This window comes from Mya arenaria, chromosome 5, assembly GCF_026914265.1.
Source record: "Mya arenaria isolate MELC-2E11 chromosome 5, ASM2691426v1".
In the NCBI taxonomy this organism is placed as follows: domain Eukaryota; kingdom Metazoa; phylum Mollusca; class Bivalvia; order Myida; family Myidae; genus Mya; species Mya arenaria.
The window spans coordinates 25,705,212-25,732,233 of record NC_069126.1 but is presented as its reverse complement, the minus strand read 5'-3'; the positions used below and the strand labels follow the sequence as shown (position 1 = coordinate 25,732,233).

Genomic DNA, 27,022 nt, shown 5'->3' with positions numbered 1-27,022 from the left:
ACGCGCTGCCTCATCATGGTGAACCTGCAAGTCTTTTGAAAGTCCTATAACGCATGGTCAAGATACAGTCTGGACAAGGTTCAGTCCAGACAGACATGATAATGCACGCAAGCACATACACAAAACCCCTGCAGGTGAAACCTATGTCAAACTGACTGCAAGAGGACTCTCGAAAAATGATCTTTTACACCAATGATGTCCTTTTACTTTGAACAAATTTGGAGACATGTACTAAGTGTGCTTGAGTTAACATTTGAAAGTCAATGACAGTCCCTTTTTGATAATATGAAATGACAAAAAAAAACTTTAAAACAATTTGGCTAATGAATCGTTGGTTTATGTAGCAAGGATAATATGAGTATTACAATTGTTGATTGAAGTTGTTATTATATAAAATTGACAAATAAAGGATGAATTGTATTGCTTTAATAATTGTTGTTTTTTGACATTTATGGAAAAAGTATTTGACCGTTGTTGAAATTTATTGCCCATTGTTTTGAAACTTGCACTATTGAATATTTACATAAAAGTAAATTTTCCCAGGCTTGTGTCCTGCTCTTATACCCCCGATAAACTACTGGGGCAAGCTTAGTTGTGTACCATGGGCTATTTGGCTAAGAAAATCTGGTAATCATGAATTATTAATGATGCAGTTTCATTGGTTTCACAATGTGGAAATATGCACAGACACTCATACTAATGTTTTCCCGTTGAAAAAGTATTCTGGCGACAGCTTGAATTGAAGTCGGTCGGCTTTATCATTACAAAACAGCTGCGTAGACCACTCGCCTGTGGAGACAACTGACAGTACAGGGTTATTGAAGACTATTTAATTGTAACATGCAAATTTATTGATAAAATAGTTGTCTCCCCTGCCTCATGCGTATCCATAAAAACAAAATTTTATCCATCAATTTGAGCACGGTATGCATGAAGTGTAATGGAAGAAAGTAGCATGGTTGTCAACTATGATATTCATAGTCTACCTATGTCATTCACTTTTAAGATCATAACTATGCTTTTTTTTCAGCAATAAACCTTGTATGATGTTTTGGGAGTTCAACTGCTCTTGGGTTGACTAATGTGTCGGGTGTGTGTGTGGGGGTTGGGGGGGGTGTAATGTGGATTGGAGGGAGTGGGAGGGGGGGGGGACACTGCATTTGATTTGTGCAAAGTTTGGGAAATGTGGCAAATAATGATGACCTGTTCAGTATGGCCATAGTAATAAGAGCTGTATTTCAAAGTTACCTATAGCCTTTGTCCAAAGACAAGGAGCCAAATGTGTACTCCAATTCTTCCATGTACTGCATACTATGCAGTGCATAGTAATGAATGAGCTCTTATTCAAAAGAGGGTTACCAAAAGGTTTAGATCAAAGTTCGGTAGCCAAAGGTGTACCCCAATTCTTAGAGACTTAAAGAAGATGTAATGTATTATTATAATTTTTTTTGAATCTCAAACCACTAAACCAATTATTATGATGAATCTACTAGGAAATTGCACAGTGTCACACTAACCGCATTTTCTTGGCGTAAAAATGCTACTGGGAAAGTTTATCATGTGTTTTAAAGCAGTTAAAAGTTATTTAGTAATTCAAAGCAAGTGTTAAAACTTACTTTAAAAAATGGCTCATGCAGCTGTAAATTTGTAAACATCATGTAAAATGATGTACCCCCATGTGGTGAGTCCTGACTTCATACTACTTTCTAGATGTCAATCAAGTTTCTTCATTAATAGCATCTGGATGTAATAATAAGTATGTTTTTTCCACGTGCAAGGATTTTGTTATTTTGAATTAATTTAATGACCTGACAAGCCAGGCTTGACGAGCCCAACAAGATGAGCCCTGGACCTGACGAGCCAGGCTTGACGAGCCCAACAAGATGAGCCCTGGACCTGACGAGCCCAACAAGATGAGCCCTGGACCTGACGAGCCAGGCTTGACGAGCCCAACAAGATGAGCCCTGGACCTGACGAGCGAGGCTTGACGAGCCCAACAAGATGAGCCCTGGACCTGACGAGCCAGGCTTGACAAGCCCAACAAGATGAGCCCTGGACCTGACGAGCCAGGCTTGACAAGCCCAACCTGACAAGCAACAACATGTTATGTGATGTAAGTTAGAGTGACAGTCACACGCCGGTATAAGTATTCCTTCAAGTTAAGAATACATATCGTAATTAGCCTGTTAAAAATTCATGTAAGAAAAATAAATTAACAGAGAACTGAGGCTGAACATGTTATGATAACTTATGAGGGAGTATACAACAGGTTGATGTATCTTGGGTATGATCTAAGAAGAGGTTTTCATAAATCATACATAAAGATCTAGAAGCTCAGTAGGTAGGGCTATCTCTGAGATCTGACCTTAAACAAATCCTAAAAGTTTTGCAAGATCTATTTTGCAACTTTAGAGCTTTTTCTGCCTTGTTATTTACATGAACATGATTTGCAGATCTTACAACTGAGTAAATGAACAATATTACTATAAGGGAAACTGTTAAAGTTCTCTGTAACATTATTAGTGTAAGCATAAAGTGGCTTAGCTTATATTACAGAGTTCTGGTACCAAAATTTCTGTGAAAAAATGTTAGTTTCAAAGCTGTATTAGAGTTTTAACAAACTATAGTTAAAACTGCCTGATAAATGGTTAACATGTGTTAGAGTTTTGACAAAAACTATAGTTAACACTGTCTGATAAATGGTTAACATGTGTTAGAGTTTTGACAAAAACTATAGTTAACACTGCCTGATAAATGGTTAACATGTGTTAGAGTTTTGACAAAAACTATAGTTAACACTGCCTGATAAATGGTTAACATGTGTTAGAGTTTTGACAAAAACTATAGTTAACACTGTCTGATAAATGGTTAACATGTGTTAGAGTTTTGACAAAAACTATAGTTAAAACTGCCTGATAAATGGTTAACATGTGTTAGAGTTTTGACAAAAACTATAGTTAACACTGCCTGATAAATGGTTAACATGTGTTAGAGTTTTGACAAAAACTATAGTTAACACTGTCTGATAAATGGTTAACATGTGTTAGAGTTTTGACAAAAACTATAGTTAAAACTGCCTGATAAATGGTTAACATGTGTTAGAGTTTTGACAAAAACTATAGTTAACACTGTCTGATAAATGGTTAACATGTGTTAGAGTTTTGACAAAAACTATAGTTAACACTGCCTGATAAATGGTTAACATGTGTTAGAGTTTTAACAAACTATAGTTAAAACTGCCTGATAAATGGTTAACATGTGTTAGAGTTTTGACAAAAACTAGAGTTAACACTGCCTGATAAATGGTTAACATGTGTTAGAGTTTTGACAAAAACTATAGTTAACACTGTCTGATAAATGGTTAACACCTTGTTAGAGTTTTTATATAAACAAGTTAACACTGCCTGAGAAATTGTTAACACTTGGCAATGATGTTGTTAATCACATGTTAATCACATGGTTAACTTGAACAGTTTTGAACAATCAGCCCTCCTTATAAGAGTTGTAGCATGAAATAGTTAATACAACCTGGAAAAAAAAGATAACAATGTCTGGGAAATTGTCAACACTGTCTGAGAAATAGTTATCACTGTCTGGAAAATAGTAAACACTGTCTGGGAAATCGTTAACACTGTCTGAGAAATAGTTATCACTGCCTGGAAAATAGTTAACACTGTCTGGTAAATAGTAAACACTGTCTGGAAAATAGTAAACACTGTCTGAGAAATAGTTTACACTGCTTGAGAAATAGTTACCACTTTCTGTGAAATAGTTAACTGTATAAGGGTTGAAGCCTAAAATAGTTAACACTGTCTGAGAAATAGTTAACACTTTCTGAAAATAGTTAACAGTCTACCTGAGAAACTGTATGGTAGTCGTAGTATAAAATAGTTAACTGTATAAATCACGGCCTCTAAACGCCAGCTCCACCACTTTACGGTGGTGCAAAGAAAAAAAGCTGTCGACACTTCCGTGATGGAGCTGTGCCCTATGTTTACATGAACAAACGAGAGTATGATTTATATTTTATTTGATAATTTCATTTAACGGACATATTTCGAAATTCGGAGAATGTGGTACCGTGTAAGAACACTTCTACTGCAGGCTGGTTACTATTTCGTTTCAATATTGTTAACACTGCTTGAGAAATAGTCTACACTGCTTGAGAAATAGTAAACACTGCTTGAGAAATAGTTTACACTGCTTGAGAAAAATAGTTTACACTGCTTGAGAAATAGTTACCACTTTCTGAGAAACAGTCTACACTGCTTGAGAAAAATAGTTTACACTGCTTGAGAAATAGTTTACACTGCTTAAGAAATAGTTACCACTTTCTGAGAAACAGTCTACACTGCTTGAGAAAAATAGTTTACACTGCTTGAGAAATAGTTACCACTTTCTGAGAAATAGTTTACACTGCTTGAGAAATAGTTACCACTTTCTGAGAAATAGTTTACACTGCTTGAGAAAAATAGTTTACACTGCTTGAGAAATAGTTACCACTTTCTGAGAAATAGTTTAAACTGCTTGAGAAATAGTTTACACTGCTTGAGAAATAGTTACCACTTTCTGAAAAATAGTTTACACTGCTTGAGAAATAAAATACACTGTCTGAGAAATAGTTTACACTGTCTGAGAAATAGTTTACACTGCTTGAGAAATAGTTACCACTTTCTGAGAAACAGTCTACACTGCTTGAGAAAAATAGTTTACACTGCTTGAGAAATAGTTACCACTTTCTGAGAAATAGTTTACACTGCTTGAGATATAGTTTACACTGCTTGAGAAATAGTTACCACTTTCTGAAAAATAGTTTACACTGCTTGAGAAATAAAATACACTGTCTGAGAAATAGTTACCACTTTCTGAGAAATAGTTTACACTGCTTGAGAAATAGTTACCACTTTCTGAGAAACAGTCTACACTGCTTGAGAAAAATAGTTTACACTGCTTGAGAAATAGTTACCACTTTCTGAGAAATAGTTTACACTGCTTGAGAAATAGTTTACACTGCTTGAGAAATAGTTACCACTTTCTGAAAAATAGTTTACACTGCTTGAGAAATAAAATACACTGTCTGAGAAATAGTTTACACTGTCTGAGAAATAGTTTACACTGCTTGAGAAATAGTTACCACTTTCTGAGAAATAGTTTACACTGCTTGAGAAATAGTTACCACTTTCTGAGAAATAGTTTACACTGCTTGAAAAATAGTTACCACTTTCTGAGAAATAGTTTACACTGCTTGAGAAATAAAATACACTGTCTGAGAAATAGTTTACACTGTCTGAGAAATAGTTTACACTGCTTGAGAAATAGTTACCACTTTCTGTGAAATAGTTAACTGTATAAGGGTTGAAGCCTTAAATAGTTAACACTGTCTGAGAAATAGTTAACACTTTCTGAAAATAGTTAACAGTCTACCTGAGAAACTGTATGGTAGTCGTAGTATAAAATAGTTAACTGTATAAATCACGGCCTCTAAACGCCAGCTCCACCACTTTACGGTGGTGCAAAGAAAAAGAGCTGTCGACACTTCCGTGATGGAGCTGTGCCCTATGTTTACATGAACAAACGAGAGTATGATTTATATTTTATTTGATAATTTCACTTAACGGACGTATTTCGAAATTCGGAGAATGTGGTACCGTGTAAGAACACTTCTACTGCAGGCTGGTTACTATTTCGTTTAAATATTGTGCAAACTGTGGTGCCAGGAGCTTTTCTCCCGAATCGGACTTGTGCATATTTTGAGATCTGATTGCATAGCAAATACATTTCGGTGCTTACACACCCCGTAAGAACATTCTCACGCATGCAAACATAACTGTTATGTATAGTAACTATGCTGGAACACAACAAAACTAATAAGCACTTCTTAAAAAGGAAAAATGCACATATTTATAAAAGTGGTGGCGCTGTTGCCCTAGTGGTGGCGCTGTCGAGTAGTGGTTGCGCTATGGAGTATGTTTTGCGCTTGAAGTAATTTAAAAAGTTAACGAAATAACAAAATACTTGATGTAAACAATTTAATTCTTTACAATGTGCACTGCCAATACATTGTTAAGAAGTTTGAAAGAACCTCAGAGTGAGCTTGTTTAAGATTTTAAATTAATGACTTTAAAATAATTCCTTTTAAATATCTTAAAACCAAATATTACTGCTTAGCCTTTGTGACCTGATTAAGAAATGATGTAACAGAAGTATTGAGACTCAGGTTCAAGTGTTGTAAATTACAGTAATTTTAATCTTTAAAGAATAACAAAAAATTGCTATGTTTTCTTTCAAATATGAGATTGAAAATATTTTGGTAAATTTCATAATGGGTGACAAAATCTTTTAACTATGCGACACTTATTTACAGCTTATGGTGAACATTGACAGTTTATTAGGGAGAATGTTGAATGAAACTTTTAGAGCGTGGGGACTATTACTATTTAAGAGGCAGTCAATGAACAGCGGTGTGCCAGTGTAAAACTGTTTATTATAAAGCTGAGCTAGTGGTAGACGGCTGGCCTAGCGTTATTTAGCTTCAATCTGACTGGCAGGCTGACTGCAGCATATTGGAGATAATATTATGTATATTATATGATATAATGTTCAGTAAAAATATTAAATATTTGCATTTTGTGTGTCATTTAGGTACCTAGGGAATTTAATGGAATTTATTTGGATTTTCTATATCTTGGTGGATAAAAGTAGTGATTACTTTAATGGTATATTTGTGATAAGATAACTTTGTAATAGTTGATCTATTTGTTTAACAGTCATCACAGAGTGGCCCGTGTTTAGTAGTGCAGTTTTAACAAGTAGATGGAAAGCTGAAAACAGACTAAGCTGAACTAACATCATTTGACAAAGCAAATTTACTCAAAAAGTTCTTTAGTGAATACTCTACCACACTTGGATTTTACCTCAAATAAGTTGGACATATATTTTCGTTGTTACGCAGCTCTTGCTTTTTTCAGTGTGAAAAAGGTAGTATATTTTATGATGTGCTCATCCCGATAGATAATTCTAAGTTCTTTAATAAAAAATATGAGTGTGTTACTAGAGTGAACATTGACTCTGATAAATTTGGTTAAACAATTGGATAGAGCTTCTTTTCTGTTTCTTTACATTTTCATTTATTTATCTCATTTTATGTTTATATTTTATATTATAATCATGCAAATCATTTTAAAATCTAAGGGGATTTTTGTGTTTTTAGCATTGAAATGATATTGCTTTATTATTTAAGAGAATTTAGCATGTTTAAATCTTAAATTTTGCAATAGATCATCATTAAAATAAGGGTGGGGAATCATTTAGGACCATTTAAAGTTTCAGGTGATAGTCTTTGCATATTATTAGTAAGTTTTGGTTGCCACTTCTATAATTTTTCTGAAATACTAGACCCTATTCTTTAGTGAAATATGAAATATAACGCATTCACCATACAGTAGAAATTGGAGCAAAATTGTCGGCTGAACAAATATTTTTGACGATAAATCAAGATATTGTCAGAAATGTATTACAAAAGGCGAAAAGCCTCATTCATGCCAACTGTTGACGGATGTGTTGCCCTTTAAAATTAATTTATTTCATTTAAAATTCTGTGTTATTTGGTTAGTCATCTTAACTTGGTTTCATGTTCCTTAAGTTTTCAATCATCAATGCTTCTGGGATTTCTGCAAGTTTCCCTGCAAAAAGGCAACATTGTGGATAATGTTGCAATGGTGATTTTGCATAATTTATATAGAATTAAAACTCGCGATAATATTAGTTAAAAAAAAGAGGTACCAGGTAAATAAATGAGTATGTGTAATGTTGAAGTCTGTTTTATTGTGAAAACTTTCTGTTCATTACAGGAAGTTTAACTGAACCTATTAAAGGTTTTTATTTGTTCATAGAAAAAAAAATGTCTTGGCTATGTCTAAGCAACTGTAGATTTTTGCTGTAAATGATATAATTATGTCTTTTTGTAACCAGTTATATTATAATGTCTTCTTGAAGCCCTGGATATAGTAATATAAACTGGTTTAATGAGGATGTTTGTTAAGGAAGACCGCACAGTGTTCCAATCTGAAGTACATTATGTAAAGCCATGCACAAAATTAGATTAATTATAAACACATCACATTCGTTACAGTGTTGACATACTCCCAGGCCATGGGAAATTGCTTGTTGTTATAAGAAACAGATTTTCTGCCAATGAAAAATTGGAAAAATAGAAAAAATGAAAAAATATTCTTAACTGACTTGCCACAACCAAGTTAACAATTCCAGCAATAGTCCAAACTTCAACACTTCTGTGAAATTGTCAGTTTTAAAGTCATATATTTGCTCAATCATACACTCTTACAGTTTAGGTTATTCTCATGTTAAAAAAATAGTGTAAAATTAATACAACAACAATTGATAATTCTATGTAAATGAGTTTAAGAAATCATAGCTTAATAATATCATAGAAACAGTTGCTGTGAACCAGTTAATATGAAAATGAGACCTGATTTATTGCAGATTTGTAGTAAAGATAACACAGAATTTCATTTTGCTTCATAAAAAATGGTATAAACAGCAAATTTTGAATTTCATTAAATCATTATACACACCCAGCAAGACATTTTACTGTCTCATTTTGCATGCATGCAAGTAATGCTTCAAGCACTTTAAATTCATATTTAATTTGTGTTGTACATGGCAAAGAATAATTAATGTAAACAAAAATGTGTAATATTTATGGCAATGTATTTTGCAGCGAATTTTGACTAAATAATGTTCTAATCCATACAAGCTGCAAGTTATATAATTTAGCCTAAATGCTTATCAGGTTTTCTAAATCAATGTCTGTCAACAGTAGACTGCATGGGAATTAATTGTAAAAGAGCTTTGACAGCTGAATGTAAGCCAAATTTTTCACCGATTTCCTCTCAAAGATCATAAAATACTACACTGGCCTGAAGAGATTTTATTTACAGTTCCCTGTTGTTTTTTAGCTGGATATAAGAGATTTACAGATTGGGGATGATCTCAGTGAGATATTGGAGCCAGCAGCCATGTTTCCACAAGGAAGCTCCCAGTGGCATCTGTTCATGTAACAAACATTATATTTCTGTACTTTTAGTTGTAATGAAAGTGCAGAAGATTAAAAGACTCACTCAGCAGCTCGGTACTGTAAAAGAGTGTTTAAATTGTCTTGATCAGTTCTCTGTATTGCTTATTTGGTTTTGATATTTTCCTTGGTTACTCCAATTGCACAAACTGTCGGTGCCCTGATTGGCCCTGGAATTTAAAACATTGCAGGTAATAAATACAGAACAGCTCTGAAATAATGAGAAATTAAACGCCTCCCAAAATGAACAGGTTATATGGTACAGACTTACCTGGCATTACATCTCTGGTGCAAAGATATATTTTCTGCCAGAATGCATCTGCTTATATTGATATTGATCAAACCATGAGATATCCAGACTTCCAGAACTAACTTGTTTGTAAAACACTTAATGAGATGGGGAACCCAGCAGAGCTGTTTTCCTAGTGATTGAATTGTTTTCTTAAAACATCTTAATATCTAAACATGTTAACCATCGGATGAGATCCTAGCCAAGTCTAGCATTGTATTGGCTTCATCAATCCTTGTTCTTGCTGCACACTGATGCTGACTTTTGTTGCTGCTGCTGCTTCCACTATTGCTGATGATGATACGGATGGGGAAACCAAGCTTGCTTAGCTATACATATTATAAGGGATTGTATAAGTCATATAAGAAAAACTAACATGTAGCAACTAGGTTAATGATAGCTAAATACATACAATATAGTAATACATTGTAGCATATTATAGGTAGAGAGTATATAAGCAAATTGACTTCAGGAGAAATCAATAATGTGTAGCTATTGTATTGATCAATGATTGAGTGAAAGGGTTGACTACACTTTCCACAGCTTAGCGCACCCCATGGTAGAGTGCACACTTTCCACAGTTCACTGCACCTGATGGAAGAGTGAACACTTTCCACAGCTGACTGCACCCCACGGTAGAGTGCACACTTTCCACAGCTCAGTGCACCCCACTGGAGAGTGCACACTTTCCGCAGCTCAGTGCACTTTCCACAGCTCAGTGCACCCCACGGTAGAGTGTACACTTTCCACAGCTGAGTGCACCCCACAGTAGAGTGTACACTTTCCACAGCTGAGTGCACCCCATGGTAGAGTGTACATTTTCCACAGGTGAGTGCACCCCAAGGTAGAGTGTACAGTTTCTACAGTTGAGTGCACCCCACGGTAGAGTGTACACTTTCTGCAGCTCAGAGCACCCCACTGTAGAGTGCACACTTTCCGCAGCTCAGTGCACCCCACGGTAGAGTGCACACTTTCAGCAGCTCAGTGCACCCCACGGTAGAGTGCACACTTTCCGCAGCTCAGTGCACCCCACGGTAGAGTGCACACTTTCCACAGCTCAGTGCACCCCACGGTAGCGTGTACACTTTCTGCAGCTCAGTGCACCTTTACACTTTCCAAAGCTGAGTGCACCCCATGAGTGATCACCCCATGGTAGAGTGACACCTGGTGCTGGTTACTGGTTCATGACAGTGCCAAACTGAAGACTAAACACCTCAGTGTACTGTAATGCAGGTAACAAAATAAGGCAGAACAAAGACACATGAATAATGGGAAATTGCTTCAGAGTTACTTTTCTGTGAATCCAGCATTTTCGTCCATTGATATCTTAAAAAAACACAAACTTACCATGAAAACCCAAGAAGTATAACTGTTCCTTTCTTTCTTTTCAGGAATCACAGACCAAATTATAAGCCCTGCATTGACCATTTTGTCAACATACTACCATGTAAGTAGTTTTCTTAAATTAACATTTCCCTCATCAAAGTGTCAATGCTCTTGTACAAAGTTGTGAATATATAGCTGAACATGCATTTTTACTACTTCTTTATTGATGTTTATGTTAATTTATTGCAGTTTTATTCATTTTTTTATGTAGAATTTCTTTTGCAACATCATTGTTACACTTTGATAAATATGTATGTTCCATTTGTTACAATAGTATGGCTTAGAGTGTTATGATTGCTGTTTTGCATGATACTGAACCGATGCAAATGATTAAACGCTGAAGAGGCCGTAAACCTTCCTTGTTGATGCGCAATATTCAAGTAGGTTTTAGGGAGTACTCTGAGGGTGGCAGGCAGTCAAGGAAACTCAAAATTTGGCAGTATTTGGTACGCAGACTATCAAAATTGTACAATATTATTTGTTCCGCCAGAATCGGGTAGAAATTGAAGGAAAATATTTGGTACATAAGGGGACAGGACGAGGGTAGCTTAGCTTATGCATAACATCAAATGCAAAGCGCTGATGCTTCTTGCCAAAACATGTCTAAAAAAGGGACTAGACACCAGATGGTCTGTAAATCAGCATATTCAGTTTTTTATCAAAATACGCCTAGAATTGTCGATGCGAGCTTGTATGAGGCTGATAATACACCATTTGACATGATTAAAAGAATAAATGCAACAATCATATTGCTTTCTCAGCTGAGTTTCCCCGTTTAAAAATAGTGCATAATGGTTTCCCAGCTTAAAAAAAGCGTGGAATGGTTATTCCAAACACCTTGCAAGTCATGTTTTAGCAACTTTCTGTCATTATACCAGCAGAGCTGACCTCTCAAAAGTTTCCAACGATCAATTTCATCACCTATGGTCATCTGGCGGGCTCTGTGTCTACATTGTTTCTCAGCAGATTTTCGCATACTTACAATGTCTGTTCTGCTGGGAAGTGAAATATGTGCATTTAGCATGTGAAAGTCATCTGATGAATAGTAACAGATAAATACACCGACGCTTTATTTAAACTTACTTGATTTTAGGTGGTAAACAAGCCCAGTAAATTTTGAATTGGAAAAATGTGCAAAAACTGAAAAATGCATTTGTCGTATGCGATTTGATAAGTCCAAAAGTAAGATTCAATGCATTGTATTTAACGATATCAATTTTATGTAAGTTTTTGACAATTTTTTTGTTCTTACAATTGTTTCATCTGGTGTCTAGTCCCTTTAATGGCAAAGGGAAGTAACAACGGCCCTCAACTTTGTAGACCAGAGCAGGCAAAGGTGGTCTAGCTACGTATAGTTACATTCCTGACTTCAATGTGTATACAAAGTAATATCAGGACACATAATTATATACATTATTTTGATCATTTTTTAATTTAGCATAAAAAATGTGAATTAAAATAAATTGGTAATGTTCCTTGGAGTCAACTTGTTTCAAAATTCATTACTTGAACATGTGGAGAATTTAATTAGTTGCAAATTGGACATTTTCACACCATATTGGTTTTACTCTCATGCACCAGTCAATTGTAACCACGGCCCCCCCAGGTACGGGGAATAGCGGGGACTTTGACTTTCGGTCCAGCCAAGCCCGGGTATTAGATCCCTGTCCTGCGGGGACAAACTGCTGGTACAATCCATGCCAAATGCCCCCACACCCCAGGGACTCTAAGTAAGGCCCATTGCCCGCCATTTTTGGCACTAAGACAAAAACCACCGCATTCACCCGGCACTGCAGGGCCACCTGAAAGGTAAAAACACAGCCCATTTCTCCGGCTATCCCCGGTATACCCCCAGACCTGGGGAGGCCATGGTAAAAATTGACTGGTGCATAATCACCATTTGTTTCACTGCAAAAATTATGATTAATATATATTAAAGTAATGACAAGTAAATGAAGTTGTACATTTCATAGTTGTTAAGTGTTGATTTTTCTCTGCAGTGATGTTAAAATTCTGAGAATCTCCCATCTATGGTAGTTTTGGTAGACACCCCGGCGAAATAATGACCATGGTCGACCATGGTCCCCATGGTTTTTGACAGTTTTTGACGGTCAACCATGTTTTTTCATGGTTAACCATCAAGTACCGTGGGAAAATCATTGCCTGGACCACGGTCGACCATGGTCGACCATGGTCTACCATGGTCGACCGTGGTCGACCATGGTCTACCATGGTACAAAAAAATATCACCATGGTATACCATGGTTTGACCATGGTCGACCATGGTCTACCATGGTACAAAAAAAGATCACCATGGTATACCATGGTTTTTGAAGGTCAACCATCAAGTACCGTGAAAAACCCCACAGTAGACCATGGTACAAAAGTTTTACTCCGAGAGTCACCATTTCAACCATGGTCTACCATGGTACACCAAGGTTGACCATGGTCAGCCACTGTGACAGTTTACCATAGTCTACCATCATCCTTTTTTATCTGATTCTTTACTTTGGATAAGTCTAAAAATGATTTGTTGATTTTGGTAAATAACAGAAATAGCAACTTAATAAATGTGGTCTTATTCTTTACTGATATTTAGTAAACACACAACTTGTCAACAACAGAAGTTGTGTTTCAGTATTAACCCTTTACCAGCTGTTCTGCTAATTTTAGACTCATCCACAACGAAAGCATCTGATGGAAAGGAAGAATATCTATTGGAAAGGAAGAATGCCAAATTTGAAAACCTTTGAAAACAATTTGTGGGAAATAGAGCATTTGCTCATTAATGAGCATCTATGCTCCATTCCTCTGTGAAATGATGTTCTTGTGTTTAATTACTGTTCAAGAACTATGCAAAACTGTACTAGAACAGTAACTGATCACTTTTAAGAACAGTTGTACTTGAACAGTTCAAGAATACTTTTTAAGAACAGTTCTTGAATTTTTTAAAGACTATTGTTGTTCTAATACTGTTCTATATTAAAGTCTTAAGTACAATATAAGAACAGTTCATGAATAGTGTTTGCACTTAAAATGTTCTTGAACTGTTCATAAAGACAAGTTGGCACATTTAAAGAATAGTTTATGAACTTTTATGTTCTTGAAATGTTCTTTTTAAACAATTTGGCACATCATAGGAACAGCTTATGAACATGGCAAGTTCTTAAAATGTTCTGCATATAAAATATATGTCTTTGAAAGGAAACTTGTACAAAAACAAGTAGTTGCATCAGCAACAGGCAGGAAGTTGAGGTAGCTGTGGTTACAACTGGCTGGTGCATTTAGTGTAACACATTTGGCCCAGTTATAACCCAAAGATTATAAATAAAAAATAACAAACGTAAAGAAAATTCCATATCAAAATAACATGAACATTAAAATTAAATTTATTTTAATTAAAGCACCACATATATCATATGTATCATGTAAGGTGCCATGGATTGCTGGTCACATTGCCTGGATACAGTAATTTATATTTTTTATATACATATTTTTTTAATAGATTTTTTTATTTATTTTTTGTCAAGATTTTGTCAAGTTATTAGTAACTTTTTTCATGAAAAATGTGGAATATTTTTTAAAATGACATGTATTCACTATCTTGTCAAAAAAAAATAAAAAAATAAAAAAATAAAAATATTTTATTTTATATAAAATTACTGTATCCAGGCAATGTGACGAGCACCTGTGGTCAACACTGGTTAATTAGTTGTTAAACCGGTTAAATATAATATTTACAAAATACTATAGCCATATTCTAACGTAGCTATATAACTATATTCTAACGGTTACGCATTTAAGACGAAACGCTCTTCACTGGCGGAGATAGTTTCGAACGCCCGCCATTTTTGTCGAAATATAATGCGCCAAATAAACTGATGTCTTGTTTCGTTTATTTAAGGTAAGTTCAAGCGATGTAAGGAGTATAATTCAGTAACGTTTATAACGATCTTTTACGCTAATATTATTGTTTAAAATAACATAGCAACATTTTGAAGTAATGAGCAAATATGTTTTGTTGTAATACATTTTCGCGACAAACATACGAAATACGTTTGTGTAGAAACACAGTTAAATGCTTGTTTTTGACTAGCGTTCAGCTAATACTTAATTTATATATATATTAAAGCAGCTTTTAAATTTGTTTCTTAACGTTGGTAAGCTATTTTTGTCGAGAAAAAGGATCAATTGTAATGGGCCGGCAGCGATGCAAAAGTGGGTGGGGAAGGTCAAAAACTAAAACCTTTAAAAAAGTTTTTATTGTTTTGAGGAACGATCTATTAGGGGAGTGAAACATATATTTTTGGCGACATGTTAGTAGGGAGTTAACACATTTTACAATAGAATATTAATATTTTTTATAAAAAAAACTTTCACATTTATTCTAAAAAGTCTGTTGACATTATCACTTTGTTTTCATGTCAAAATGCTCCAGACTACCTATTTAACAATGTTGTGAGTTCGTTATTATATCTTGTCAAATAAAAAATAAAAGTTCTTCAGGTTAATAATGAAAAGTAGTGGATGAGAGATCATTTCCGGGTTACAAATATGTTAATATCTTTTTAAATATAGCTGCAATCAAAACAAAGACATTGTTGATTGGACAGTTTCAATAACTTCGACTCAGTCACAAATATACTCTTCATGTTTAAAGACAATATAGCTTTTTGATTTGAAATCTGATAAAATCTTATATCATAAAATATGCTCAAATCCTAATTACAGCTTCTCATGTTGCAATGGATAAATGGGTATGAATCATGCTTGTTAAATATTGAACCTCAAAACTAAGAAGAAATTGATTTTTTTAACATTTTTAAATTTTGGTCCTTCAATGGACTTTTGCATCGCTGCCAACCCTTGACCTTTTAAATAACCACTATGCAAGCAAATTATGGTTAAGTGTCTGAAATGTTGTTTCGTCTATTTTAGCCAACCCAAAGGAGCTAACAAATAAATCATCAGTCCTCAAACGAATCAACCAGTGAAGGAGAAAAACATTCAAAGCCGTAAATTGTCAAATCCATCAGTGAGTAGACTATTTTTTTAAAGCAAATGGTAAGATTTTCATTCTGGTTTTGAAAACAATATGGTTGGATGTGTGGAGTGGATTTTATATGTAACAGACAAACACTAATGAGAATCTTTAAAAAAAATCAGACTCAATAAATTTGAGCTCTTTGGTTCGAAAGAATTAAATAAGCTATCATTAATTTATTTACCTGCAACATTGAAATCTTAATTCGCACTGATTTGATAACCAACTGGCCGTTAGTTATTTGAAAATGTTGGCAGTACAAATAAATAAAAGAAATATTTTTCAGGTTGGAAGATGGATGTCAAAGTCTTAGACAACGAAAGGCTTCCAGAGTTAAGAAAAGACCACTTCAACAAAAACAATCATGCAAAGAATGACTGCAAAAAATCTTTTCGCAGATGCGTTTCATCATCAAGTGTATAAGGAAAAGGGACCTGGGTACAGAGACTAGATGTAAATGTCAAGGACTGAAATGAGCAATTCAATGGTTTCTTACTAATTGTGTTTATATGCGTCATAAGAAATTAAAACTGTTATAAATGGATGTGTAGTAATGATGAAATTATCACCTTGTGTCGAATGACATTAACTATTCATGAATTTAGTTCATGAATGACATTTTGGAAAAATAATGTTCATGAACTGTCAAGTTCATTTACTAAGCAGGAGTTCATGAACTTAGTGGAAGTTCATGAACATGATTTGTCCAAATTGTCATTCATGAATAGTTCATGTTATTCTCATCAAACGCTTGACGTCACTGACATGGATAAGTAATTTGCTGGACTAAAGAAGCTCGATACATGGAAAATGATAAATGCGAATCAATTAATACGCTGTCGTTCTAGAATCAAAATAACAACTGTATGACTTAACTTTTATCAGTAAATACAAAACTGAGTTTGGCGCGCTGATGCAAAAAATTAAGACATTAATAACTATGCATTTAAACTCCAGAATTACCTTTAAGAACCATTAATGTGCAGGTGCATACTTTTTGTTTCTTAAATACAATAACTTTATCAACTGTGTTAGTTTGAATTTTTTATCCATGTTTTTATGCACATTGGTTAAAAGTACATGTTTGAAAAATATAATGATATAATTAAGGAGAGATAACAGTTTTACTTGCGTCTATGCTGTAACAGCGCAGTAGGGCATGTGAGCAAATTTCATAAAGCATGTTAGAGCATCTTGGGTCATTTGCTTTCTTACCCTACTGCGTTCATACAGCATAAGCGCAGTAAAATGTGAGCAATACTTGTAACTTTAATACATAATCATAAATGAAAAAAATGTTCATTGTGGTAAAACAGAAGCAGTTAAGAAAAGTAATCTACTTTTCATGAAGAATTGAAATTGGTTACCTAAAACTGGAGCTTATAAGAAAGTGTTTTCAATTTTCTTGTTGACTATTTCTTTCATAATAGTGGTTGACATTTTAAACAAGAAAGTTATAATGTAACAATTGTTCAAGATTTGTTCCTAAAACGTTATCGTTCAACAATTGTTATCACATCTAGTCAGGAATTTACTGGGTAGATTTCAAGATTTTAATCCATGCAAGAACATTTCTAGATCCGTACTTGATCTATTCTTAACGTGTACAAGAACCACTAGAAAATGATAAGAACATTTTAAGAAATGTGCATGAATTGTTCTTGAACTGTTCAAGAACTGTACTTTTACTACTATTTAAGAAATGTGCATGAATTGTTCTTGAACTGTTCAAGAACTGTACTTTTACTACTCTTTAAGTGTGCAGGAACAATTCAAGTTCTTGAAATGTAACAGTTTCAGTTTAAGAACTTTATTGAAGACGCTCCAATATTTTACATAATGGACAGTTTGAGGCCTATATCATACTAAATATATATATATATATATATACTATAATTTTGTTCTAGTCAAAGTTTGGCACAAGTTGTTAGCTATTGCAGAGAAATAAGACATTTTTTTTTCCTTCTCATATACATGTAAATGGGATATCAACAGAATACAGTACTCGGCATGCTAAACTAGATGACGCCATAAACATATTTTAATCAATACAATTCCATTTCACTGATTTTGATCTTTGTTAAGTTTGTTGTCAATCCTATTTATGTGACCATGGTCTACCATGGTATGTGACCATATTCTACCATGGTATGTGACCATGGTCTACCATGGTAGTTCATGGTCTACCATGGTAGTTCATGGTCATATACCATGGTAGTTCATGGTCTACCATGGTAGTTCATGGTCATATACCATGGTAGTTCATGGTCATATACCATGGTAGTTCATGGTCTACCATGGTAGTTCATGGTCATATACCATGGTAGTTCATGGTCTACCATGGTAGTTCATGGTCATATACCATGGTAGTTCATGATATATCATGGTAGTTCATGATATATCATGGTATACCATGTAACGTCAAATGGCCGCCCCACGGTTTATGACCATGGTCTACCATGGTGTGCTACCATGGTATCAAACCATGGTAGACCATGGTCTACCATGGTATAATACCATGGTCTACCATGGTGTGATACCGTGGGGCGGCCATTTGACGTAACATGGTAGTCCATGGTAGTCCATGGTCATATGACCATGAACTACCATGGTAGTCCATGGTAGTCCATGGTTATTGGCCATCATTTTCGCAGGGGCATACAGTAATCTTATATAGCAATATTATTGAAGACTGAATATGTACACTGCAAGATGAATTTGATAAAATCAGATTGAAGAAATACTAATATTTTGACAGATTTGAAGATAATAGGAAAAAACCCATTATGCTGCAGTTTGTATGATTGCCAAGAGCATGTTTGTGAAACACAGGCAAGGCTTGGCCATCTATTATAGAGATAACATTGTTCAGTTCTGCAGATATTTATTGTTTAAAAATGTGCAGAATAATTGTTTTTGTGAATGGTAACAGGTGCATCCTCCCACTAGTAAATGGTTTACAGAATAATAATAAAACCTGCAAATTAAAACACCAACTGTGCTTCATTTCTTGTATGCAGCAGAAGGATTTTGAAATGTAATAAATGTGTAGTAATGCTTACTTCAGTCTTTGTTGTATCCGAAGCCGAAGTCCGGGACAGTAAATACTGTTTTAGACAAGTCAAAATTCCCAGGTGGTTGCCCGATATTTACGCATGAATTGGTTATTTTGGGCAAGTAAAACTGTATTTGGGCAAGTGATTTTCTTCAATTACTTGCCTGAAAGGACAATTAACTGCTGATTTTTTTTAAGGCAAAGACTGTGACTTGATTCAGTCTAAAAAATCATTGTAAAACAATGGATGGAAAAGGATGCAACATTAGATGTATGTCATATAATGAGACTTGATCATATTTCTCACAGTGAATTTATTCACTCTCATGTTAATTAAATTGTGCAGACTATATATTAGTGAATAATTCTAACATGTAAACATAAACTCCTGTAAATGCCCTGTCATATGTCATGTCCTGCTGTTCAATGAAGATATTTTCAAATGCCTTTAAATCCATTTAAGGTTTTATAACAATTTTAAGCACCAAGAATGAGATGTTGATAACTTTGGATATCTGAACTCTTGCTGTGAAGGATTTATCCAGGATTTTTTCTTTCTGTTTTCTTTTGTCTTCAACATAAAACACCAGCACAGGTTGCCTGCAGTTTTATAAACCCTGGCACAATTTTTATCATTGAAATCAACAAAATTTCACAGTGAATTCATTACAGCTTACTGCCATTTATAATTGTCAAAAACTTAAAGAAACGCATGTAAGCAAGTCTGAAGAGATTTCTCACTGACAAACTTGGCATTAATTGGGTGTTTGAAATACGCTTTTAGTTTGTTGGCTTTAGTTTGTTCGGGGCTGGTCTTGTGTCAGTTTCAATGATTGTTACCAGCATTATCAGTGGTGTTTGTGTGTTAAACCTTTATAATAATGGGTTATAAGAAATATTATAATACTATGGAAGTTGGTGTGGCTACTTATAATATGGGAACATTTTCCAAACTCAATATGAGATTTGCATCATGTTTGAGAAAAGTTAATTCTGGTGCAAGGAGTCTCAAGTTCATTCCTGTATTAAGTTTACAGTGTAATTTAGTTTTGTAAAGAAGTTTCGGTTAAATAAAGCTAAAAAACCAAAACTTCTTTCAGTTTAAGATATGCACTGCACCTACATTAATTCCACTTAATTACAGGATTGAACTTCAGACTTCATGACTGAACAACTGAAGATGGACAATAAAATAAAGTCTGGCTCATGTCAGGTAAACTTTGCTGTTAAACTATTGAATGAACAATTTTATAAAGGCTGGTAAATGGGAGATTGTCTGCCCATGCAAATAGACTGGGTAATAATGCACTAAATATATAGATATTTGTTTGTTCTGATAACTTTGTCTTTGCACTGAGACTTTTGCAGTTCTCATGAAAGACAGACAGATCGTAAGTGTCATATCATTATTATAACTAAACAAGAGCTTTTACAGCTCGGCCATAAATTATCAACAAGTGTCTTGTAAACTGAATGCCCGTAGACAATACCGTCATGCAGATGACCAGTCAAATGCATCTTAAACCTTTTGTTTTAATGGAACAGATTACTGATTAACCTGGTTAATTAGCTTAATGAGGTGAATCACAATTCATAACTTGTCATCAGTGTAAGGAGCTATGCAGAATTAACATGTGTGTGTCATGTGGGCGATGTCAGGGACCGATATCTTCATGAATATCGTTTGAAACAGTCTCACAAAAATGGGTTTTGCATTTCAGTAATTGAATTAAATTGAGTGTAGAATATATTTGAATTTGATATATTGGTGAATGCAGTGCAATTAACAATCAATGAATGTTGAGAGCTGAAAAGAGAAGTTATTGAATGGGATTTGGCTGTCTTTGAAAAGTATGTATAATGTATATATATATTTGTGGGTTTTGGCGCATGTCAAAGTGCATTTTCAATCTATGGCTAATGAGTATCACTGCTTATAGAGATGTGAGTGCATTATAAATATTTAGAAGCATAAATTTGCAGTTCTTTATCATGATGCCAGTCACTGACCCAATTGCCTTTGGATATATTTGCAATAGGATTAATATTTCAACAGTTTTCATGCTTATTTTATTTTATTATAATTGAACAAACCAGCTGGTATTATAGGATGAGGTTCATATTTGATTAATATTTAACTAGTATTTTAATTCAGCCAAATGTTTGTTTATTAAGTCGTACACTGACATTCCAGAGATAGAATTTGTAATGTTTATATTATGTATCTCCAAATGTGGTAATTGATGGGATATAAAGTATATCTCTTTACTGTTAATTGATTTATGGTAAATATTTTTTCCAAATAATTCTTAAATAGAAGGATGCATTACCAACTATGATATTTTGATTATATTTCTAGTAATTAATAGATTATATTGCAGTTAATTTTAGAACAGAAAGATGCAAAATTCAAGTCCCCTTCAGCTAAACTTTTTATTGAATGATATGTTAATTAGATTACAAAAGTCAATTATGTTTTCTAATTTTACATAATTATTTCCTTTTACTGTTAGTTGACACAATCTCAAATGTAATCATGTTAAAAGACAATTCATTAATTTTACTTTCTTCTTCATTTTCATTAGTATCGTTTTCTGGGATAAATTAAGTTTAATAATATAATTAGGGCAATTACTAATTCATGAAAAATCATGAAGCCCTGGGTCCTTTCAGCACTAAGTGAGAAAACATTGAACAAGCATTTTGCTGTTTATGATTTCATAACACTAGGGAACAGTTTTTAATCAAAATTTAGGATGTAAGATATGATAAAGTAGTTTTATTATTATAGGGAATGCATCATCAATTGGTCTTTTCAACTGTGTGAAGATTTATAATGCAGCTAAGGCCACTCCTTTCTTATTTTTTGGTTAACAAGAATTCTTGGAAAAAATGTCCACCGAGTGGTCGAGAGAAAAAAAAAAAGTCACAAAACATACTCTTAAAGGGTGAAAATCAGAGAACAACATAATAACATTGAAAATTTATATCATTTACTTGACATTTTAAATTCTTAAACTCCTATTAATGCATGTGTTAATTTATACACTCAAAGTTTTAAAGTTCTAATTAAACACGTACACAGTTTAAATCTTACATACTGTGCATATAAAACATCAATGAAATATAAAACATGTATACATGTATAAACTACACTTTTTTTCAAAGATACATTGAATATCACTCAGCAAGACATTTGTTTAGCTTTAAGGGTATGCTAAAGCAAAAGTGAATGCAGAACACTTAAAAACTGACCAATTTAAAAAAAAGAAGAAGAAAAGGCGCATTTGACACATTAAAATACAATGTTAAAATACAAAATTAAACCATCATTTATAAAATGCAATATTGTCTCACAGTTTAAAGAAAGTAAAATGCAAAAGCCTGCTTAGATTCTTTCTCATGTGAATTTGAGTATTTTGTCATAAAAACTTGACAGATTGATTGATAATGCTGAAAAAATTGACTACATCTTGGCAAAGTTCCTATGTTATTTCATTTACAATGTGCGTTATCATTTTCTATGTTAACGACTCACATAATTACATCACAACCAGACGAGGGGGTCTAGACTGTGTTAGCATGTTCTACCTGTTTGTAATCATGTTTAATTTTTATTACACATTCTGAATTTACTGACTATTTGCAATTTGCTAGTTTACATGTAAAGAGTCACAGAGCACAAAAAATGATGGTCCACAAACATAGTTCTCAGTTATGGTGCTTCTTAAATAGAGACAGTTATATATAAAGAAATCAAGTTATATGGTTATGCATGTTCCACAGTCTATTTTTGCCCCTTTAATTAGAGGGCAGTGTGATCATGTGTGAGTTATTTTAAATCTCTATCCTGGGTGAAGGTATGAGATTGTACCAGTAACTGGCTTCACTGACTTGGGCTCAAATCCCATCTCATATTTCCTACATGTGAGAGAAATCAGACTTGAATAATATGGAAGCAATATAAACTGTGATCTCAAAGTTTCCATAATTTAGTATACTTATATTTGTGTTACTATAAGCTATAATAGACACTGACTTAAAATCCCAAATAGCACGAACAATCCTTAAACATAAGACAAAATTTAGTTTGAACCTGGTACTTGAGTACTGTCACAAAATGCAGTGTCATTTCTTACAATTATGCTGTTCTAATAATATCTATAGGGCAAAAAAAAATAATACCTGTGTTTCCGGTAACATGGCAAAAAAAAATAAGGTCGGGATTTTTTTTTTTTTTTTTTTTTTTTTACACTTTCCATATCATGCAATTTTCTGTTGCATCAGATCAATTACGTTATATCTACGCGTTTCCTAATTTACAAAAAGTCTGATAAAACAGCATTGTTTAATGTCTGAAATCATTTCCTTACCTTCGACTACCGTATTTTCCCGCCAACTTTGCCCATGAAATCTGGTGTTTTTTGGTATACAATACTCATTTATAAGTCGTGATCGGTTTTTAGGAAAACTCCAGCACTTCGATTTTAACAAATCTGTGGTAATGTTCTAGCCAAACAATCAATTATCAACTAAATTTTTAATTTGCTTGAGGAAAATCACCGATTTTCTTGTCAACTGTGAGCTCCTTAAACCTAAGGCCTTCAAGTGGAGGTAGGTTAATAAAAGAACAAGTAAACGTGGATATGGATTTATTTTACGTATCTTATTTTCGTACATTACTACAATCAAAGTTTCATTCATATTTATAGTGAATTTTAAACATTTCGGTCAGTGTTTTAAGATTCCCAGACGACTATTTTTGATTATTATTTTTTTCGATCGTATGGTATTTTCGTACCAGCCTAGGCGAAATCCTGGCAATCAAATGGGATCATACGGTATCCGACTGACCGAATTAGATACCACACCATAGCCACGCGCCTTTGATCTTATCACTGCTCGTGCTCTGACGTCACAAATTGTACTGTTTGATCTGCAGCCGACACATTCCAATAAATGTGTTATTAACTTTCGCAGGTTTTTGTTTGGATTTCCATTGATAATTGCGGATAAATTAATATAACGATTAATGTAATGTGTATTGGAACCTGGCAGTTAGCCTGCATGAATTCGCAAAGCCTAATCGTAAGAAGCCTGCATGATATACGCATTTTAGCGTAATAGTAAAAAAAGTAAGTTTTATTTTGGACATGGATATGGATAAAAAACACCGCGAACTATAATTCAAAATATTTTCATTAAAAACACAGTAAAATATGTCTCCGGGGATCAACCACGTGTTTGGACCGTGTTTTTACGATAAAATTTTTTTTTTTTTTCTTTTTATGTTTAAAAAAAAGATAAGGGTCGGCCAGGAAAAAAAAGGGTCGGTCGGGTTACCGGAAACAGGTATTTTTTTTTTTTTGCCTAGGCAAAGTGCAGGAAATAGATGTGCCTATTTCTTACAACTGACAATGCTTTCAATTCATATGCACTGGTGATGGTTCATTTATTTGCATCATTTTAGCATTAATTGGCTGTGAAACTGTCAAAATGTGTAATATATGGTCTCTTGTTCCTGTGACTGAAACCAGTACTTCGATCATTGCTGGATAATCTAAAACAAAGTGTCTGTTATCTTTTTATCAACATGTAGTCATTATAAGGTCAATTTACAGCAATTAAAGCTCTGATAACATGGGCCCTGAGTATCTTGAGCTGAGCTTCTAGCTACATGTATTTATGTTTAAATTGACTGTTTTTGGAAATAATTTTGATAAATTATTAATGAGAATAGCTTTGGTTTGGTTGGCAGTGTTGTCAATAAAAAAATAGGAAAGTATATTATTTGAATTATGTCCCTTGGTGAAATGAGACAGCAAAAGACAAGCATTGGTATATATGCTTACAGTGCTCTGTAGTCTAAATCCATTTTGGCATCATCATGCTTTAATAAAAATAAGTGTCGATTACCAAATATACTATGGTGATTCACCAACAAACACGTTGGATTGGCATTTATAACCAAAACAGTGGTCAAACACCAAGGGCTTTTTACCTGGCACATGTTTCCTAATTACTTACAGAGAGATTTCTTGTTTATTTTCATTCTAGCTTTCACCATGATGGTAAAGAAATCATTTAGCTCCTTTAACACATGAATTTAGGAAAATGAGTTTTGTTGATCTCAGAGGTCCTAAATCACCATGCATTTCTGTTCTACTTCCGGTATATAGAATAATTGCAATCCTTAGAAGTTATCTTGGTGATAGGGTATACTCTATGCTTGAGGGGCTTAGAATATTTACCAATTAATGAAGGATGTGTTGCATCTTTAGCATTAAATTCAGAGAACAGTGCAGTATATTATTGAATGAAAAACTCCAATTTCCAATTACCTGAATGAAAACCTTGATTTTTGATTACCTGAAGGTATCTGTGTTTTAGAGAAGAATAGGTATTTCAGTTCTTGGAAACTCATCAAAATTGTTTGGAATAATAAATTGTGATGTACAAGAAACATTATTACCTATAAAATTTGTTTTTGCATCAAAGACTTGCCGTTTTACGATATGGCAAGGAGAATAAGAGGCATTGTTCATCACTAGGATATTCGTTTGCGCTGAAAGGTAAAGCTCAGGATTGTTCTGGGATTGTTCAATCTTCAAGTTGTTCTATGCACCTACCTGTCTGCCAGATATGGCATGTATAATCATTAAAATTAAATGTTTCTTTGTTTTATAACACTTCCTTTGAGCTCAATTGTGAAGAAAACAAATTAATTTTAAAGTCTGACCATCATGTATTATATGTGAATTTTAGTGGGCTGTTATATTGCCCCTGGTGAGGCTTGGACCACAGAACCACTTGGATGAAATGCAAAAACCGCTACAACTACAACACATTTTCATCCTGTTATGATATGGTTTCAATATTTTAGGGCTTGAAGTTCCACCACAATATATAGACAGTTAAACTATGGTGCACCTTTTCTGTCTCTAAAAGGAGTTTTATCAGGTGTGCTGGTTAAGTAAGCATCTTCTGATGGATTTTCAAAATATGATGAAGGTGGCTGAGGGGTAATTGCGCAGGTGAAATATTGCTGTAAGGGTTTAAACGTCTGTTGAGGACATTTTGCGTCAAAGTTGGCCAAGCTTAATGGGTAATTTCAGGTAACCAAATACAAGAAGTAGATTAGGAAAAGTAATGAGAATGGTTAGGTTAGATGTATGGTAAGAATGAGGGGTCATTGTACTACACATGGCAATTTTCTGCTTCATTTCTGTGAAATGTTAACAATGTGAAAACTAATGTAGGCTTGCAGGAAAATTGCTGGATATTTTGTAATTGGGGGTTTCTACTGTGTTTACTGTCAGAGACACTTAGGAAAATGATGTACACTTGGGAATTCTTTTTTGTGCTTGTTGTACAGCAGTAATGCATTTGCCCAAGGAAGTACACAAAATAATAAGTACATTCATGAAAACAATAAAGAAATACAATGTAGGTACCCGATGTAGAAATATTTAGCTTGTCATTGTATAATGCCATTATAGTGCGTAACGTTAAATCTTGATGGCTGGTGACCCCATATCATTTGTATCAACAAGTATTGCACGAAGGTTACTTATATCTCAAAAATATTTTTTACAGAAATGTTTCTTAGGTGACCATACAATCATTGAAGAAATCAACTTCAAACTTAATGAACTCATTCACATTAACAAAGTGCTATTTGTGACAAGTTATATAACTCCGACTTATTTTGTAACAGTGATGGCCCTTTGTAACATTTTAAACCAAAACAATATTTTTCATGTTTTATGAACCAGCATGTTTGAAAAACATGATAGTTAAAAAATATAATAGTCTCACCTGTGGTGTACAGGTGGGAGGCGTCCTGCATGTTGTCCGATCAATGTCTTCAGAACTCTTTGTCCAATCAGGTGAGCGATATAGGGCCCTTTTGGCCCTCTTGATACATATTTATTCTCTTAGTGGTCACACTCAGGATACCTCAGATACTATTGAAAATGTAGTAACAGCTTAGTGCCATGCCATGTTCAAAGACAGATGAAAGAGCGTGCATTATTTCAGACAGATATTAGAGTGTATATTATTTCAGATAGGTTAAAGAGCATACATTATTTCTGGCAGGTAAAGGAGGGTACATTATTTCAGACAGACAAAAGAGAGTGCGTTTTTTCAGAA

At 34.0% G+C, this 27,022-nt stretch overlaps 2 protein-coding genes across 5 annotated transcripts in view; both read left to right on the top strand.

Annotated features, from left to right (window-relative positions):
- The window catches only part of LOC128235578 (uncharacterized), a 58,892-nt gene that overhangs the window by 11,062 nt on the left and 20,808 nt on the right, over positions 1-27,022 (top strand). The window lies entirely within an intron of this gene.
- The window catches only part of LOC128234564 (semaphorin-5A-like), an 83,693-nt gene continuing 63,155 nt past the window's right edge, over positions 6,485-27,022 (top strand). The window contains exons 1-3 of one of the 4 annotated variants that reach the window (XM_052948852.1): positions 6,485-6,978; positions 10,775-10,830; positions 20,013-20,081. The gene's annotated coding sequence lies outside the window, so the exon portion shown is untranslated. The remainder of the gene's footprint in view (positions 6,979-10,774; positions 10,831-20,012; positions 20,082-27,022) is intronic. The other 3 variants (XM_052948854.1, XM_052948851.1, XM_052948853.1) reach the window with 3 other exon arrangements.